Source organism: Dasypus novemcinctus, chromosome 7, assembly GCF_030445035.2.
Source record: "Dasypus novemcinctus isolate mDasNov1 chromosome 7, mDasNov1.1.hap2, whole genome shotgun sequence".
NCBI lineage: Eukaryota > Metazoa > Chordata > Mammalia > Cingulata > Dasypodidae > Dasypus > Dasypus novemcinctus.
The window spans coordinates 51,641,334-51,653,753 of NC_080679.1; the positions used below are offsets into that span (position 1 = coordinate 51,641,334).

At 32.4% G+C, this 12,420-nt stretch overlaps 1 pseudogene; it reads right to left on the reverse strand.

The window, feature by feature from the left end:
* Window positions 1-1,679: 1,679 nt before the first annotated feature.
* On the reverse strand, window positions 1,680-1,779 carry LOC111762756 (U6 spliceosomal RNA; annotated as a pseudogene).
* Window positions 1,780-12,420: the final 10,641 nt, after the last annotated feature.

Consider the following 12,420-nt stretch of genomic DNA (forward strand, 5'->3'; position numbering starts at 1 on the left):
ATATGTCATCCCACTACTTATTGGCTTCCATAGTTTATAATGAAAATCAACTGCTAATAATACTAAGGACTCCTTGTACATGAGTAGTTTCTCACTTGCTGCTTTCAAGAGTCTCTCTTTGCCTTTGGCTTTTGATAGTTTGATTATACTGTGTCTTGCTGCTGAACTCTTTGAATTTATCTTACTTGGAAATCAATGTGCCTCTTGAATGTAAATATTTCTGTATTTCTTCACATTTGGGAAATTTCCACCATAATTCCTTCAAATACTCCTTTTATCCCTTTTATTCTTCTCCTTTTGGAAGTTCCATAACCCATGTATTCATTGGCTTGGTGGTGTTCTGCAGTTCTCTCAGGATCTGTTTCCCTTTCTTCACTCTTTTTACTTTCTGCTCCTCAGTTTACATAATTTCAGCTGTCCTACTTTTAATTTCATTAATTATTTAATCTGCCTGTAAAATTTGTTGTTAAACTCCTCTAGTGGAACTTTCATTTAGGTTTATTATGCCTTTCATCTCCAGACTTTATTTGCTTCCTTTTCCTAATTTCTTTATTGATATTTTCATTTTGTTCATAAATTATTCACCTGGTTTTCTATGTAGATTTCTTTAAATCTCTGAGCATATCTAAGATGGTTGTTTTAATGTCTTTTTCTAGTAAATCCAACTTTGGAGCTTCCTCAGGGATGCTTCCTATTGCTTTACTTAGTTTCACTGAATGGGCCATTTTTTTTTCCCTTCTTTATTTGTATGCCTTGTGAATTTGGTTGAAATCTGAACATTTCAATATAAAATGTAGTAACTCTTGAAATCAGATTCTCCCCCTTCCCCTAAGTCTGCTTTATTTAATTATTTTTATTTTTTGTTGAAGCCTGTAATAGTCCATTTGTTTAGTGATTGTTCCAGACTATTTTTTGCAAAGTTGTATTTCTTGTCATTTGTGTACATCTCTATTCCTTTAGCTTACATTAAGCTAGTGTTTTGACAGAGATTTACCTAAATGTCAGGATCTAAAATAAATAAAATTAAACAATAATAAAAAAAAGTCTTTGTGTTGTGTTTGGAAACTACGTCAACACTTACCCTGTTTTACATGAGCCTGGATATCAGCCCAAGATGAAAGCTTAGGACCGTCTTGCTTTTTGTTTTTTGTTTTTTCTGAGCCTGCTTTTTGCCCTGGGTATGAAGTTGGCTTTCAAAATTACCCTATTAAATGATTGAATGCCCTAATTTCCAAAACAAACACTCTCTACATTTTCCTCCTGGATTTTCAGTTTCCTATTTTATATATAAATCATAATCTTTTGCCCCAGGCAGCTGCAAGTTTTTTCATTCTCCTTACAGTGTTTTTGTGTAATGCCTATTGCTTTTCCATTCATAATAGGCTCAGGATGGATCCAGCACACAAAAACTTTGAGTTTAATATTGTTTCTTCCATCAAATAGATACTCATTAACAGACATTAGAATGATTGTTATTTTAATTAGAGAAGTTGTGTGTTTACGGAAAAATCATGCATAAAATACAGAGTTCCCATATTCTACCCCATCATTAATACCTTACATTATACATCATGAAACAACATTCTTATAACTGTAATATTAACTATATTCTGTTGTCCACAATAGAGCTCACTGTTTGTGTTGTACATTCTGACAAATGTACGTTGCTTTAGTTTTCAAAAAATATGGAATGCTTCATGAATTTGTGTGTCATCCTCTTGCAGAGGCCATGCTTTTCTCTATATCAGTACAATTTTAGTATATGGGCCACCAAAGCATGCATAGATTGATTGGCTTTTAAATGCCTCCAAAATATGAACCCATTCTACTTTTCCCATCTTGTTTATTGTCAGTTTATTTGACCAGCTTGTCACAAATGTTCATTTTGTTGTTAATTTTTCTCCTTTGTGAAGCAAATGCCCACTATTGCTTTAAGAGAAAACTCGAAAACAACTGGGATTTTATAAACTTTTTTTCCTATATATTCAAATAATTATTTGTTTTATCTTATGTTAGTTCATTAGGCACTTGGTTAAAAATTATATTGTAATGTATGTAAATAAATTTTCCAGGTTGGGCACTGCTATCCTATAGCAGAATGCCTAATATATAATAGATTCAATAGATATTTGTTTAATTTAATGGACTTTTATTAGTTAGGTGGATTTCAAATGAACTGAAAAATTATCTCCTAAAAATGAAAATAAGACAAATTCATGGTCCCTTCTCAATAGTAAAGCATAAATTTTCTAATCTCATGTTTTTCTGGTAAGTACTAATTTGTGATATACAGCTCTGTAGCAAATTGGAAAACACATAGATTGTTCTTCTCTTAACTAATAGGAGTGGTAAGTCATCAGCAGAATATAAAGAAAGACTAATTAAAAGACACATGCACACTCTTATTCTTGTAGTACTTCCATTTAAACTACCCAGCAAGATACATGTCAAAAGAATTTTAAAATCCAATCTTTGGAAAATATGATAATACTTTCTTCAAAGAGCCTCAATACTAGCTATACATTATGATTTGTAGTTTTCTTTAAGAATGAACTAATATGTTTAAAATTTCCAAATTTCTTATCAGGATTCCCTGTAGAGTTCTGCTACTGAAGATGAAGTCAATAACAAAGCATCATCTTTATATCCTTTCAAATTTTGTAGAAAGACACAAATTCTATAGTAGTTTTCCATTGTTCCTAGGTCTGTTGGCCAAATATGAATGAACCATCTAAATAAACCATATCAACATTATTTCTAAAAAGGAATAATGCCTCACATGAAGTATTTTTTTGAGGCACCAGGGGCCAGGGATTGAACCCAGACCCCATATGTGGGAAGCTGGAGCTCAACCACTAAGTCACATCAGCTTCCCTGTGTTGGTTTTTTGTTCATTTTGCTTATTTTTTGTTTTTGTTTTTTTCAGGTGGTACCAAGAACCAAAGCAGAGAACCTCCCATGTGGGAAACAGTAGCCCAACCACTTGAGCCACATCTGCTCCCACCACATGATTTTTATGAGAACAAAACTCAATGCTTATGAAAAGCTTGTTACAGTGAATTCACTAATTTACTTTATGAGAGCCTTTGGAAAACACAAAACATGTTATTAATCAATTAAGTTATGTTGAAAGGATTATATGTAGGTAATCAAGAAATAATGGTTTCATCCAACACCCCAGAACATAAAACCTTTTATAGCATAGGATTACTTATGAGAACAATATTCCTTAAGATTAAGGAATGAATAAAGAAAAGGGGTGAATGCCAGTATGGACTAAAGTTAAATCTATTATTATTCCTGCAAAGGAAGAACTTGTATCTTTGATATAAAGGCAGTGGCCCCCTGAGGTTCTGAGGAGAGGGGGAAGAATAAGTGTATTATGGGGGCATTTCTGGGACATTAGAATTGTCCTGCATGACATTGTAATGATGAATACAGGCCATTATACATTTTGCCAAAACCTACAAAATTGTGCAGGGCAAAGTATAAACTATAATGGAACGATTAGTCCATGGTAAGCAGCAATGCTTCAATATGTGTTCATCAATTTTAACAAATATATCACACTAATGAAAGAAGTTGTTAATGGGGGAAAGTGTGGGAAGAGGAGGGGGCGAAGTATATGGCAATCCCTTATATTTTTGATGTAACATTTATATAATCTAAAGTTTCTTAAAGAAAAAGAAAGAAAGAAAGAAAGAAAGAAAGAAAGAAAGAAAGAAAGAAAGAAAGAAAGAAAGAAAGAAAGAAAGAAAGAAAGAAAGAAAGAAAGAACAATGTCAGTTTTTGAAAGCCCTCTGAAATTCATTTTTAATTACTGCGTAACAGAGTATCATGCATTTAGCAGCTTAAAACAACATGTATTTTGAACCTCACAGTTCCTGTAGTTAGAAATCCAGTCAGGACTTAGCTGCGCCCTCTGCTCAGGGTCACACAAGGTTGAAATCAAGATGTTGATTAGACTGTGTTCTTATTTGGAGGCTGGAATGGGGAAGAATCTGCTTATAAGATCATTCAGTTTGTTGGCAGAATTCATTTCCTTGTGGTTGTGTGATTGAGTCTGACTTACTGCTGGTTGGCTGTGGCTAACTTGTGCTCATAGAGGCTGCCTACAGTTCCCTGCCAGGTAAGCAAGTCATAGGAAGACAGTTTGGCTCTTCAAGGCTAGCAGAAGAACATCTCTAGTGTGCTGGTAAGTCACCTTTGCCATATATTGCAACCTAATCAGGTGGTGACATCCATTACCTTTGCCATGGTGTGGTGTTTGAAGCAAGTCACACATACTAGTCACGTGAAAGAAGGAGAAAAATTGCTCAAGGACAGCACTCACCATGATTCATCTTGGTGTTTCTGTCATATACAAAATGGTATTACAATAGTTTTATTCCCCTATAACTAGGTGAGAATTGAGTCTGGAAAGTTGGAAGAATGAAAACAGATTTTCAATACTAAAAATAGTTGAGCAGCACATTTACCCTAAACTATCTCAATCTCTCCATTTAACAAAAAAGTCCAGTGTTGTTTTTTTGTCAAATATTAAAGAAGCATATTTCATTTCCTTCTATGAATGTATGTAAGCTAGAGATATTTTCTTCCTGGAAAATTACAGATAAAAATCTTACTTGCCAGTTATATTATTAGGAAGCATAGGTGTTTACAGCTTTATTTTTCTTTTTGGACTAAAATATTATGCATTTTTCTTTGTTCATAAAGTCATCATGAATGAAATACAAAGGTGCATGCCAATAAAAAATATCAGGAGTCTGTGGCTTATGCAGATTTTAATGGGTGTATTTTCTGATATGCTGTTTCCCACATATTATCAATTTCTAGCTGGCATCACTTTGATTTCAGCATGCCAATTTCAACAAAATCAGACACCATACTCATTGCTTTGACATTTCTCATTTTTAAGTTTTTTTTTCTTTTTCTCTTCTGTTTATTTAATCTAATGCTTTTTGTTCCCTAGGCCTTACACTATTTCTATCCCACTGTAACAATGTCATACATTAGCAATTTTCTTGAATAAAACACAACACAACATGAGTTTCAGCATTTTTGTTAACTGTTCTCTTTACTTGGTGTTTATTTCAATCTCAATGCTCATGTAAGGTACAGAGGTGAGTAAAAGTACAGAAGAAATGATAGCACTTTCCTTCAACTAACACATGATAGTCAAGTTAATTGAAAGAGACAGGCACAATAAAGCAATTAAATTTTTATTTCTTTTTTAATTTAGCTTTTGGCATTCAACTAATACAAACTCACACATAGAAAAGGTAGTCTAGGGACTGGGATAAAGAAGATTGAGAAAGCTCAACAACAACAAAAATCTAATTTTATTTTTATTTGACTTTCAGCCAAGAGACCAAGTACTGAAATCAAAACAAACCCTAAGGCTTGTACATCCAAAGTACTCAATGAAGCAGCAACTTATGGTATTTTACTGAGAAAAGAACTTCCTGTCTATGGAGAAAATAAAGAAAAACTTGAAGCAAATTATGATCAAATTTGGATGATAATTTTTGATAGCATACCAAGAACAGCAACAAAATAAAAACTAATAAACACAAACAGAAAAATGAAACTATTTCTGTTTTGTGAGTAAATCTTAAATATTTTTGCATGGATTTTGACTTATTACCTGTTTGAAGTGTGAGCATGCTTTTTAAAAATTAATATAACTTTAAATTTGAAATATTATCAAAACTTTCTCAGATTATATTTAGTGGTACAACAGAGGTTAGACTGCTTTCCTTTTTTGAAGTTAGTAAACAAACATTATTCCACTCAGTTTTTTTATTTACTAATATTCTCACAATTCAAGCCAAAATATTGGGGAACATGATAGATTTGCATAAATAGAAAATGGTTATCACCATGAACATTATATAGAATTTCCATCTATACTCACAGTATGTATTCTTATTTGTGAAGACCATATTTAGACACATACATGTGTGACAGATATAATTAAAAGAAAGTTGATAAATTTAATTATATTTAAAGAGAATGCATATTAAACTACTAGACAGATAACGTTAACTTTCTAAAGTTTATGATATTAAATAAATTTTAAAGTTCCAAAAGAATGATGTATGATAACTGTAAATGCAAAGCAATATATTTCAGAAAAATGGACAAGCCACATAAACTGGCAAAATCCAATTAAGATCTCAGATTTAATGTATTCAGACTGAACTTCTGATCTTTTCCAATAAGTGCTATCCTCTCTCCAATGTTCCCCATCACAGTAAATGACATTTTCATTTTCCATTTGGCTCAGACTAGAATTCTGGGTGTCATCATTTACACTTCCTTCTTACACACTGCCCGTATCAGTAAGGCCTACTTTAAAAAAAAAATTCTCATATATATATATATATATATATATATATATATATATATATATATCTCAAATAGTCCTTTTCACCTCATTGTCCCTATTCTCACATTAACCTTAGCTGTTGTCATTTTATAGTCTTTTTATATCATCTCTTATTTTTTCTTCAGGCCTTCCTTTTTATAGTAACTGGATTAATTAAAAACTATAAATCTGATCACATTACTCTTTGTTTTATAATCCTCTACTGACTTTATAATAAAGTAATATTGATATTCAGAATTCCAAATATGACCAACAGAATTTTTTCTGTTCTTGCCCCTGAATGTTATCTCAGCTTTTTTGAGCTACATTCTTCTTATTCAAATATGCTTCTGTCATACCATTATTAGCACATCTCTCTTACTACACTAAATTGCCAATATGCCAAATATTCACTTGGTATATTCTTACCCATCTTTCAGCTAACAGATCAAATATTACTTTATTCTTGACACCATTATCAATTGTGTTTCTTGTTATGGCTTTGTATCTCACACTGTTCTAAGTAATTTTCATTATATAATTTTTATTTTACTGTTATTTATTTGACTATTATCTTATTCTCATGACTTACCTTCAGATTTTAAGGAATTTAAATGCAAAAAGTTTCTTTTGTTCCCAACTGTATTCAAGTACCGGACACATGGCTAACCCATAATAGGCAAGGAAAAATCTTCTTGAATAAATTAGTAAGGGGCTAAACAATAACATGTGCTGGAAGAGTTCATACTCAAATAAATTTTGCAGTTCTCCTTGGAAAATTATAAAGAAACCTTGAGAATTTCAAGTTGGAGGAAAGCTTAACATCTCTTAGGTCATTCTTCTTTTATTACCAACAGAATTCAGAGGGGTTGGCAGCTTTTAGACAATCATTTCACAAGTTAAAGGCAGAACTCAGATAAGTGAGGTCTCCTGCCTCTGAATGCAGTGTCAGGGGTAATTCTAGTTTGCTTATATGACTGCATACATTTCTGTGACTCTTTTCTCAATAATCTGCAAATCACTTTTATATCTATAGACCTTTATAGTGTAAAACTACTTTTTGATTTCCAATATATCATTATGTCCTCATTTTTCTCCATCTCTGAGCACTTTGTTTTCTCTGCATGTTACTTAACTTAGTTGTTTTTCAGATCTGTCCTTGCTCTGCTCCACTTACATTTGTATTCTGTAACATTTTGGGATGATCTCATATACTTTGAAGCCTTCCACTACCATATATATGATAAATGATTCATAATTTAAATCCTAAAGTCATCTCTTTTCCTTAGCTTCTTGAGCCAAAACATTGTCTACTAGCTATTACTAGTTGAAAATTTCAAAAAATCCCAAAGAAAATGAAAATAATCATCTCTCCTCCAAAAAAAGTCTTTTTTCTTCAATCTGTAACTTGATGTACTGTATGGTAGGTAAGCTTGCCTATGCTAAAGTCTTTCATTTGTATGGGAGATCTTGCATTTTCTCTCTGTCAACTCTATTCCTTACTGTACCACATTCAATTCATCATCAACTTCTGTGGACTCTATTACTTAAATACTTCCATACTTTACCTATTCCTCTCTATCTTACTACACTGTCTTACTTCTGTTCCTCTGCATTTCTCAACTGGTTTACTGCACCAAAGTTAATTGGTCACCTTGCTACTAGTCAAGTCCTCTTCAAGTCACATTTAATGGTGCTTCCAGATTTCTTTCTAAATTCAAAATTTTTCATTGTGTTTGTATTAGTCAGCCAAAAGGGTTCTGATGCAAAGTACCAGAAATCTGTTGGTTTTCATAAAGGGTATTTATTTCGGGCAGACTCTTACAGTTACAGGGCCCTAAAGAGTACAACTCAAGGTTGCTTTCTCACCAAAGTCTATTGCCACATGTTGATGCAAGATGGCAGGTGAGTTCTGCCTGGAATCTTCTTCCTTTCTCATCAGGCTCCATGGGCCCAGCTTCTTTTGATTCTCAGGTGTAGGTTGACATAGGGCTTGTCTTTCAGGGCTTCTGATAGCAGTCTGGCATAAGTTTCGTTTCTTAGCATGCCTTATCAGCTGCTCAGCTGCTTTCCTCTCTTCAGCTGCAAACTATCAGGCGATAGATCCTTGGGGCCAAGGATCAAACATGATGGAGCTCTCTCCTCTTCTGTGTCATCTTCTCTCTTCGACACAGAGAGGGGCAGAGACTCAACCCTACTGATGTGGTCAAATCAAAGCCTAAGTCTTAAACTTTACATAATATAATCAAAGACATCTCAGCTGAATCTAATACATTCCAAGAGTATCACACCCAGAGAAACAGACCAGTTACAAACATTATCTCTCTTTTAGGGATATAAATAATCTCAAACTGCCACTGTGTTCTCCAGAATAAAATCCTTAAACAGTAAAAATTTCAACTGTTTTCTAAAGAAAAATGTAAACATTTTAGTATATTCCTTAGAATACTGGTCACCTGTGACAAAATCCAACTCAAATTAGTTTGAGCAAAAAAAGATTTGGGGCTCACGGAATCTAAAATAGGTGTCAGCAGTCAAACCACAGGAGAGGCAAGGATAAAACTGGATGCCAGATATGACTGAACACAGAGATTCAGACACCACTGAGATATTTCTCCTCTATTCCTTAAGTTTCTGTAAACATTGGCATGATTCTTTGTCACTCTGTCTTCACCCTTTTGAAAATTTGTAGCCTGTTTTTCATAAAATGACACATTTTCTTCATATTGAGGTGACAATGTTGAGTTTCTAAAACAGATTTTCATTTAAATAACAGCAGATCAGACTACAACTAGAGCTAAAGCATGATATGAATGATAGAAAAGGAAATAACTATAAAAATACCAAAGTGCAATATATAAATCCAAAGTCTTTAAATAAGGACATAAGCAATTTAACCAGCACTATATACATTACTGTCCTGCTTCAGTCATATTACAAAATCTGAGTTTTATTTCTCTTAAAGATATACATTGACTGTGACAACAATAACAAAAAGCTGCAAACATCATTCAGGAAAAGAAAATGAATTGTGGTCTCAGAAAATATTTACAGTACAATATTGTTCCTGCAGTTTTGTTCAATAAAGGACTGCTGTGTTGCTGCTGCTCAGGATGTGTAGCCAGATCTTTCCTACTGTTTTGTTAGCAGAGTTGCACAATTGTCAATGGATCCAAAAGAAAGTAGCATTTCTCAATACTCTTTAAATTCCATATGTAACCACCGAACTTAGCACAGTATGTGTTTGAATCTAATTTGTTTCCTTTCTTATTCGTACATAAAGTAGATGGTTTCTAAATTGGTTTAATGGAAGCAATTATCAGAACAACATTCTCTGGAAGTGGTATATGTCAAGAAAATCCATGAAAATAGAAAATACATTTTCTAGATAAAGTCATTTAACAATTTTACTTCAAGAAGTAAGCAGAGCAGCATTATGTGATTGAACATCCTTGTTTATCTAGTTTGAATTCAATGCATTCCACTAGAATCTAAACTCCTTGAGGATTGCTAGAACTTTCTGTTTTGCATAATATTAAATTTTCACAGCCACAAGTAAGTAAAAAAAAATGCCCATCATTACATATACATGTGCTTACTGATGTTCATACTCATAATCTGATTGTATTTGACCTTTAACATACTAACATCCATGTTTAGTGAGTTATAAATTTATACTATTTGTAGCCAGTACCAACTCAGAGGAAAACCATTTAAGTGAAGCTTGTAAATATTTAAACTATATAAAGGTGTGGGTTTTCTTTTCCATAAATTTTAAAACAAAGGAAAAACAGTAGTAGAATTTTCTGTTGACATATGAATTTAAAAGTCATGAAAAGCCAATAATACAAAGCAAGTGGATCATAAATACTTGAATGACTTGTATTGTGGTTGCTACAGGGATAAATATTTTGTGTTTTGCCTTAATCGTTGTGTGGCTAGAACAAGGGGGCAGGTGGTTCTTGTGTTTCAATTCTATCCCTTTTAGTAACACTGGTGGTTTCCAAAAATATGGGACGTCCTCCTTGAAAGCTCTTTCATGCTAGATTTATACTCTAATTTTTCCCTTTTAACTTTAAATTTTATAGCCCATAGCTTTACAGAGTAAAGCAATCATGCTAATTTTTTTGTCCTAGAGGGACAGGAATAGAGATTCCTACAGTGCTTACCAAAAGATTGTTGAATGCCCTGGAAAAACTAACAGGCTCTTTGAAACTCTTATGCTGTTTGACATATAAAAAGGAGGAATGGAAGTTAAGAGGAGTAGTAAAGTAAAACATCAATGGAGAGTGGATAGAGAGATTCATATATGCATTTCTATCTGTTGATCTCCCAACTGTGCAATTATACAAATATATTTTCCCACCAACTCTTTTCAGAATTACATATCATCAACATACTTCATTTGAGGTTCAATAAAAACTCCAAATTTAAGTTACTGCTTATGAGTTTAAGTTTAGAAAACCTAGAGGGAAAATGAAATATTTTCTCCTAAGCATCACTGAGGCAAAGCGTGGAAAGCTTCAGAAGTTTAGAAAAAATTACAAACATTTCATAATAAAAATTGATTAGAAATTTAAGAACCTAGAGGTGATTTTGAAAATGATTGTAAAACTGAAAATTACTTGTTAAAGTAATCAAGTTTAAAATGGATGTATTTAAAAAGTAATCCAACTTGCCTCTGGATCTCTGTTGAAAGATCTATATTAAAGCTATATTAAACTTCATATGGAAAATCTAGTTTTTTAAGAGGAAAATTTGGAAGCAGAAAATAGAAACTCTCTGGTGGCTCTTTGTAAATTACCTAACATTGCATTTCATTATTTTCTGCAAGTGAATGGAGAGAAACTTGCTTGGGAATACTGCCTATTTGTTGGCATACGGCAGACACTAAGACTTGTTGGCATATGCCAGCCAGTATATAAAAACTAAATAAAGAGTTTTTGTGTATAACTCATATAGAAGCTAATGATATGAGGATAGTTAAACAAAATTTATTGTCAAGGAATAGCCATCACTTTCTCCTCTGTTACATCATCACATTGCCTATTAAAAATATTTAGAGAGATAATCCCAACATTCAAAAATCTTCCAGTCTAAGAGTAAAGTTTCTTTCTTGCTTTTTCTCTTACTATTACACATCCAACTAGGCAAACATTTTATAGAAAATACTCAAATTTTCCATTTCTGTTTCTTTCATTTAGATTTTGTATTGTCACCATGTATTTGCATAAATCTTTACATTTTGAATGATCACAAATGTATACTAGCCTCAAACCATCCATGATTTTCTTTTCTGAGCAGAAAGTAATCAGTCACGTATCAATTTCTTTAAAATATTTATGAATTGTATACCACCTTTTCCATTATATCTGTTAATATTTATTTATACATTATTATGATTGTATCTTATACTTCATTTATACCACTAGTTTTAAATTTCTTTAAGACAATAGCTATTTAATTATTTGCATTTGCATCTGAAAGCACAACTTATGGAAAAGTATAACATCTCTAGTAAATATTTCCTGAATAAATATTCAGATCACATAAAGAGAAACAGCATCACATACCTTTGATTAAATTCTAAAAATGCTTACCAAATAATGGGAAGATGTTATGATTAACGCCTCTGATTAATTATCATTAGGAAAATTTCTAAATGACCTTATTATATAATTGTCCCCTTCAATCACTTTTAGTTTATTCATGGAACTGACATGAAGGTATGACATTCTGGAATTCAGGACTGGTCATTAGAGAAGTCATTAAAATTAACAGGGCATTTCTCTTGAAATGTCTTTTGACTCTTCACAGCATTTTGTATGTAATCAAACCAAATTATGATACTTAACATTTAATCAAAATCACTTCCTAGGTGCATATTACTTTGTACAAGTTTTCATTGCTTTCTTAATCACTTAGTGACTATCAGAGGATAAGCATTACAAAGTAAGTTCTATGTTTACTATTTCATTTTATTTATGTGTCAAAAGGATTGTATTATTTTGGACAGTGTTTTTTTCTTTAAAGTTTTTTGTTTTTGAAAG